Here is an 8,777-nt window from a genome sequence, read left to right as displayed (position 1 = left end):
TTGCAATAGACGCAGCTATATTGATCCTTGGGATACTTCAAAATTTTTTTAACAATGGGTAAACTGGCTTAAAAATTTTTGATTCTTACTTCGTATATACTGACTGTTATGATCTACGGTGAAAGCTAGTTTATTCTAGTTTATTCTAGTAGTTTTATCTTCATAACTGGATTTGGCTCTATTCCCATGGGTATGTTTTAATTATTATCATTGAGTTTAACTTTTCTCCGGATAAAACTCTTTTCCCCTTGACTGACTCTAAAATCGTTGCTTTCCTGAACTGGTTATCATGTATATATATAATATATATATATATATATATATATATATATATATATATATATATATATATATATATATATATATATATATACATGATAACCAGTTCAGGGAGCTTGTAGTGAATTTAATACTAGAACTAGATCTGTAGTCGTATATATATATATATATATATATATATATATATATATATATATATATATATATATATATATATATATATATATAGATATAATATATATAGATATATATATATATATATATATATATATATATATATATATATATATATATATATATATATATATATATATATATATATATATATATATATATATATATATATATATATATATATATATATATATATATATATATATACTATATATATATAATATATATATATATATATATATATATATATATATATATATATATATATATATATATATATATAATATATATATATATATATATTCTCTTATATTTAGTTCAGCAGCTGTATTTTTTTTACGCTAACGTAACGTTCAGTGTTTTTGCTCAGTGATTCCTCCTCTTGTTGTGAATTACCTAACTATCGTGTTAACGATTGTTTTTATTTTGTTTTCGAGTTGGAATGGAACTGTAGTGCTGTGAGTGGAGGCCGGCCAAAAATAGTTCGGGCCTGTCTAAGCTTCTGGACGTACGCTCTTTTGTTGGCAGCCTTCTGGAGATTTGTCTTACGCCTTTTTGAAGGAATACTCCGACGGACCTCCCTTGGAAGTGGTTTTGCGTAGATGTGCTGAGCCATCTACGGCCTACGTACATCGTTGGAGTTTGATCACGGCTGTGATTTCGCAGGTGTTAGTCACTTGCGACGCCCCTGTACTCCTGTTTCCCGCCTGAGGATTTGGCGGAAGACGTGGTCGTCGCTGTCCCGCCACGTAGGAGGCGTTACGCCAACCACTGTCCGGTGTTGTCCATCTCCAGCTGCTGGTCCGGGAGAGCTTAGGGCTCGTGAGGAGGCACGTAGGGAGGCAATTGCCAGGTAAGAGGAGATTATCCTGTGTTGTCCCTCGGGATCGAACTCTACCCCTGTATCTACCTGGACAATTCGTGAGCTCCCCTGTTTAGCTGCCGGGAGGTAGAAACAACCTCCGTGAACTCCTGTGCACTTCGTTGTACGCGAGGATCTGCGTAATCAAATATTAATCTTATTTGTATATATATATGCATGTTATATTGAGTGGTCGATATTTGGTATTTTTGCCCCTCAAAATGTTTATTTGAATTAGTTTTAAGTTTAGAACTGCCACGGTTAGGTAGGAGATTTAAGGTTTTCCTAACTTCATTTTCTCTGGTCTTCCTTCTTTCTTATATTTTGTAGGCTAGTGGTTTTATTATTGGGCCCGTGTTATTATTATTTGAGCCTTTGGCATATTATATTCTTTACTTTGTTAGGGTTAGCTTTCAGTATTAGGAGTCCTTGTGAGCTGTTATTTGCTCCTTGTATTTTGTATATTTAATGTTAAGTTTCCTCACAAGGCTTATTTAGTGTTAAGTGTATTTTGTAATTAAATATTGTTAATTTTGTTCTGGTGTTTGTGTCCACATTCCTCATACCCTGTGTACTTTCTTACTGCCTACAATCCCTGTGATTATTGAAATATAAAGAACCTGTATTACGGCCAAAGGAGTCATAACAATTTGGCGACCGTGACAGGATCGTACGCAGGTGTGCACAGAGTTTGGGTTTGTGGAGCAACTCTGGGATAGGTTACAATATTTGATTTGATTTTGTTGCTTGCCTTACTTTCCCCCCTTATAGGTAATTCACTATGGAAGACTTTGTTTTTGACCCAGCCGAATTTTTGGGGTCTGCTGACTGTATCAAATATCTAGCTGTCTTAAGTAAGGAGCATTTAAGGAGTTGTGCTCGTTGGTTAAATATTTCTTTTAGACCCACGGACACTAAGGCTCAGTTATTGTTGTCTGTTAAGGCGATGGTGGCTCGTGGTATAGCCGAGGGTGAGGATTTGGCTAGGGATATGATGAGTGGAAGTTCTGATGATGAGAATTCTGTTGATGAGGTTAGTGTTAATCCTGGGCTTTCTCTGTTTGAGGACCACCCTCGTACCGGTGTTATTTATACTGGTCCAGCTAATTTAACAGTAAAAACTAAAGTTTCTAATAACCCCTTTGTAGAGGTACAGCCAGAGCCAGTACAGTCTGTGGTGAATCCTGAAAATGAGGACCTTACCATAATTTGTAAACGAATAGAGTTATTGAAGGTACAATTCGAAGAGAATGAGAGGGCGAGGCGCCATGAGTTGGAAATGGCTAGAATTAACTTAGACTTGGCTAGGTTACGCGCTAACCCTGACTTTAACAGTACTCCCACCGGTCCTTCTTCCGATAGGTTTAACATGAGTGCGGCATTAAAGTTGGTGCCTGTGTTTGATGAGGGTAACGTGCCTGAGTTCTTTAAGGCTTTTGAGCGGGTGGCCACTAGGTTGTCTTGGCCCACTGAGATGTGGACTGTACTAATTCAATGCAGGTTAGTAGGCAAGGCCATTCGCCAATATAATGCTTTGGAAGAGAGTGTAGCCAGAGATTATAGTAAGGTTAAGGCGTTGATTCTCAAGGCATATGACTTGGTCCCTGAGGCTTATCGCCTGAAATTCCGAACTTCTATGAAGCCCAATACTATGTCTTATGTAGAGTATGCCCGTCTTAAGGAGGAGCAGTTTGATGACTGGGTAAAGAGTCGTCAGGTGGTCTCCTTCTCCTCCTTGAGGGAGCTGATGCTACTTGAGGAATTTAAAAAAACATGTAGTAAGGAACTTAGAATTCACCTGGAGGAGGTTAAAGCGTGTAACTTAAGTAAAGCCGCTCAGATAGCTGATGAATATATTTTAACACACCGTGTAGGTAACAGTAGTTTTTGCCCATCAGTCTTTAAATCCCAGCCTGCCAGGCCGAACAATAATTGGAGATCCAATAACCCCTTTAGAACAAAGGTTGAAGCTAGCCAGGAAAATAACACGAGTGGAAGGAACACTCGGGTGTTTTCCAAGAGTAACCAAAATTCTAATAATGTTGGTAGAGATAGGGGAACTTGTTTTTGGTGTCACGAGCAGGGGCACTTTCAAGCTCGGTGTCCTGCCCGGAGGAGGTATCTCCAGCGGAACGGAAGGGGAGGTAACAACGTCCCCGTATCTTTGATAGCCAATGCCCCTACTACCCCTAATACTGAAGTTGAGAGTTCCCAGGAACTGAAGGAAGGGTTAGGTTTAGCGGTAGTGGAGGTGAAATAAATCAATCGCCTACTAGCTCTCCTTTGTGACTTTTTGACAAATATATTTGGCCTGGCAGTTTGGTTGTTGATAGTAAAGTTGTCAGAGTGAACTTCTTAAGGGACACTGGGTCTGCTCGATCATTGGTGTTGTCAAAGGTTTTGAAGGATGTTGGTGAGCATTCTGGAAATTATGTGGTCCTGGGTGGGTTTCCTGATACAGTGGTTTCTGCGCCTTTGGTGGAGGTAGAGGCATTCTTCCCAGGGTATCACAAGGTGACAGAATTGGCAGTGGTAGAAAAGCTCCCCATCCCTGGTATTGACGGCATTTTGGGAAATGATATGTTGGATGTCCGAGGTTATGAATTATTCCCAATAGTGTCCGTAACTGCAAGTCCTGTGGCAATTACCACTCGAGCTTCTGCAAAGGCTGCTGCCGCCTTACAGAATGAGGATAATTTTAACTTTAGTAGTTTAGAGGTAGAGGTAGAGAGACCGGGTCTGTAGTAGTAGTAGTAGTAGTTTTATGAATAAAATATTTTAATCCTGATTGTGACCGTGTAAGCTTTATTGAAGCTCAGAAGGCTGAATTCAATTATGAATTAGGAGGTACGGATGATTTAACAAAACCAAGGTTCTGTGGGATTAGAGGTTTGTTGTATAGAGTTAGTCGTCCTGTGGATCACGGCTTGAACCAAACCTCTCGGGTAGAACAGATTGTGGTACCTTCAAAATATCAGAATGATGTCCTTAGTTTAGCTCATGAGGATTCCTTTTCTGGCCATTTGGAGTTTGCAAAACACATAGTAGATTGGCAAAATATTTTTGGTGGCCAGGATTGAAATCCTCAGTGAAGAAATTTGTAGGAAGTTGTGAAACATGTCAAGTAATGGGTAAACCTAATAAACCTATTCCTAAAGCCCTTTGCATCCAATTCCTGCAATTGGGGATCCTTTTGCCGAGTTGGTTGTTGATGTGGTTGGGCCTTTGCCCCGAACTAAATCGGGATTTACTTATCTTTTGACTATAATGGACAGAGCGTCAAGGTTTCCTGAAGCTTTTCCTATGAGGAAAATTACATCCAAAGTAGTGTTTGAGAAGCTAATAGAATTTTTTCCAGGTATGGTTGCCTCGTAAAATTCAAACAGATTGTGGCACTAATTTCACGAGCAAGGTATTTAAAGGTAAATGTGCTGAACTGGCCATTCAGCACATTACCAGTGTACCTTACCACCCAGAGAGTCAGGGCGTAGTGGAAAGGTTCCACCAAACCCTTAAGTCTATTCTAAAAAAGTACTGTTATGAGCAAGGCGAGGATTGGGATAAAGGTCTTCCCTTTGCCCTCTTTGCTATACGTAATCATCCCAATTCTTCCACAGGAGTAGCTCCATTTGAGTAGATTTTTGGACATAAGGTACGTGGTCCTCTAGAAATTTTCCTTGAGTTGCTAGAGGTTAGTCATAAGAAAGTATTGAATGTGGGTGAGTTTGTTGAGGACCTGAGAAGTAGATTATCAGCTGCCTGGAAATTTGCCCAGGATAATTTGGTGTTGTCTCAGGCCTCAATGAAGGAAAATTATGATAAGAAGAGTAAGGCACGTTCGTTTGAGCCTGGTGAGCTTGTTTTGGTTCTGAGCACAGACTCTGACAATTTTCTGGAACCTAGGTATAAGGGGCCTTGGAAGGTACTTCGGAAATTGTCTGATGTCAATTATGAAGTGGAAGCTCCTGGGACCAAACGTAAGTGTCGGATATTCCACATTAATAGATTGAAATCTTACACAGTTGGTAGACTTGACCCCCTAGCTATAGTGTATGAGCCAGTGTCTCTAGTGTTAGAACCCACGTTAGAAGAACCAGCCGACTTGTTTTGCCAGGTATCTTCAGATGCTCGTACAGTTAATATGCAAAATTTGGAAACTTTAGAAAAGGGTTTGGAGCATCTGGAGGGTATTCAGAAGGATGACATGATAAAATTAATATCTTCTTTTTCAGACTTATTTCAGGCCTCTCCAGGTAGAACGACCTTGCTCCAACACGATGTTGATGTGGGCAGTGCTTCCCCAGTCAAACAAAGTCCTTATCGATTAAATCCAGAAAAACGTGATATTGTCGAGAAGGAGATAAAGTATATGTTGGAGCATGATTTAATTAGACCTTCGGTAAGTCCTTGGAGCTCACCTATTGTACTTGTTAAAAAACCTGACGGGCAGTTTCGCATGTGTGTGGACTACCGCAAGGTCAATGCTAATACAAAGAATGACTCTTTCCCTTTGCCTCGTATCGAGGACTGTCTTGATCGGATAGGACCTGCTAAGTTTATAACTAAATTGGATCTTTTAAAGGGGTATTGGCAGGTTCCCCTATCGGATCGAGCTCGTGAGATTTCCGCTTTTGTTACGCCCTTTGGGCTTTACGAATGTAAGGTAATGCCCTTTGGGATGAAAAATGCAGCCGTGTACCTTCCAGCGGTTGATGAACCGAGTTATATGTGGTCTGGAGGGTACAGAAATTTATATAGATGATTTGGTTATTCACAGTAATGACTGCCGGACTCATTTGGTGAGGTTAAAGAAGGTATTTGAGGCCTTGAGAGCCGCTGGTCTTGTTGTAAATTTGAGTAAATGTGAATTTGGTAAAGCCAAGGTGTGTTATCTAGGTCACGAGGTTAGTTTAGGTCGGGTTACTCCTAAACAAGCTAACCTCGAGGCTCTATTAAATTTGCAAAGGCCGCGCAATGTAGGGAGGTCCGGAGAATTTTAGGTATGTTGGGTTATTATAGGCGATTCATCTGGAACTTCTCTGACATTGCTCAGCCCCTTACTCAACTATTGCAGAAGGGACAAAAGTTTGTATGGTCTTCTCAATGTGAGGAATCTTTTTTAAAACTGAAAACTGTATTGATGTCTAACCCCATTCTAATGTCTCCTGACTTTCAGAAACCGTTTATTGTGGCTGTAGATGCCAGTGATGTGGGTATAGGTGGAGTACTTTTCAAAGACGTGAAGATGGTGAAGTGCGTCCAGTATCATACTTTAGTCGTAAGTTGCTGGATGCTGAGAGAAGGTATTCTACCATCGAGAAGGAGGCACTAGCTTTAATTCGTACCTTGGTTCATTTCAAACCGTACGTTACTAATTTTTCCTTTCCCGTAGAAATTTGGACGGACCATAACCCTTTGGTGTTCATCGAAAGAATGAAAGGTTCTAACCAGAGGATTCTGCGTTGGGCTCTTCAGCTGCAGGAGTTTCCTTTAAGTATTAAACATGTTAAGGGTGTTGATAACTGTATTCCTGATGCCCTTTCTAGGATGTAAGTCTGGTTATTTCTCTTCTTCCCTCGCCCTTCTCATTTCTCCTTCGGGGTTTGTATTGAAAATTATATTTAAGGTAGTCAATTTTGATCATGTTTAAAATGGTGTATGGATTCGGGCTTTGTCTTAAGTCTGTTTCATTATGTTCCGAGTTTTGCTTCACCTTATTGTTTTCCCTTGCAGGATATTTTAGATTAAGTTCTCTCTTTTTTTCCCTTGCAGGATGTTTTAGATTAAGTTGTCTATATGTTTATCTTCTAGTATGTAATATGATTGTGGTACTAAAAAAAATGTATTCTATTTGAATAATTTTTTTTTTGAGGGGGAGGAAGGTGTCAAATTAACGTAATTTATTGATTGTTTATTTCTTAAATCAGCCTTGTAACTTAGTTTTAAGTATTCTCTTATATTTAGTTCAGCAGCTGTATTTTTTTTACGCTAACGTAACGTTCAGTGTTTTTGCTCAGTGATTCCTCCTCTTGTTGTGAATTACCTAACTATCGTGTTAACGATTGTTTTTATTTTGTTTTCGAGTTGGAATGGAACTGTAGTGCTGTGAGTGGAGGCCGGCCAAAAATAGTTCGGGCCTGTCTAAGCTTCTGGACGTACGCTCTTTTGTTGGCAGCCTTCTGGAGATTTGTCTTACGCCTTTTTGAAGGAATACTCCGACGGACCTCCCTTGGAAGTGGTTTTGCGTAGATGTGCTGAGCCATCTACGGCCTACGTACATCGTTGGAGTTTGATCACGGCTGTGATTTCGCAGGTGTTAGTCACTTGCGACGCCCCTGTACTCCTGTTTCCCGCCTGAGGATTTGGCGGAAGACGTGGTTGTCGCTGTCCAGTCACATAGGAGGCGTTACGCCAATCACTGTCCTATGTTGTCCATCTCTAGCTATTGGTCCAGGAGAACTTAGGGCTCGTGAGGAGGCAAGTAGGGAGGCAATTGCCAGGTAAGAGGTGATTATCCTGTGTTGTCCCTCGGGATCGAACTCTACCCCTGTATCTACCTGGACAATTCGTGAGCTCCCCTGTTTAGCTGCCGGGAGTAGAAACACAACCTCCATGAAATCCTGTGCACTTCGTTGTACGCGAGGATCTGCGTAATCAAATATTAATCTTATTTGTATATATATATGCATGTTATATTGAGTGGTCGATATTTTGGTATTTTTTGCCCCTCAAAATGTTTATTTGAATTAGTTTTAAGTTTAGAACTGCCACGGTTAGGTAGGAGATTTAAGGTTTTTCTAACTTCATTTTCTCTGGTCTTCCTTCTTTCTTATATTTTGTAGGCTAGTGGTTTTATTATTGGGCCCGTGTTATTATTATTTGAGCCTTTGGCATATTATCTTTACTTTGTTAGGGTTAGCTTTCAGTATTAGGAGTCCTTGTGAGCTGTTATTTGCTCCTTGTATTTTGTATATTTAATGTTAAGTTTCCTCACAAGGCTTATTTAGTGTTAGTGTATTTGTAATAAATATTGTTAATTTAGTTCTGGTGTTTGTGTCCACATTCCTCATACCCTGTGTACTTTCTTACTGCCTACGATCCGTGACTATTGAAATATAAAGAACCGTATTACGGCCAAAGTGGTCGTAACAATATATAATTATAATATATATATATATATATATATATATATATATATATATATATATATATATATATATATATATATATATATATATATATATATATATATATATATATATAGATATATAGATATATATAGATATATATAGATATATATATCATATATATATATATATATAATATATATATATTATATATAATATATATATATATATAGATATATATATATATAGATATATATATATATATATAATATATAGATATATATAATATATACATATATATATATATATATATATATATATATATATATATATAT

Source organism: Macrobrachium nipponense, chromosome 20 (assembly GCF_015104395.2).
Source record: "Macrobrachium nipponense isolate FS-2020 chromosome 20, ASM1510439v2, whole genome shotgun sequence".
Classification (NCBI taxonomy): Eukaryota; Metazoa; Arthropoda; class Malacostraca; order Decapoda; family Palaemonidae; genus Macrobrachium; species Macrobrachium nipponense.
This window is presented reverse-complemented; position numbering follows the sequence as displayed.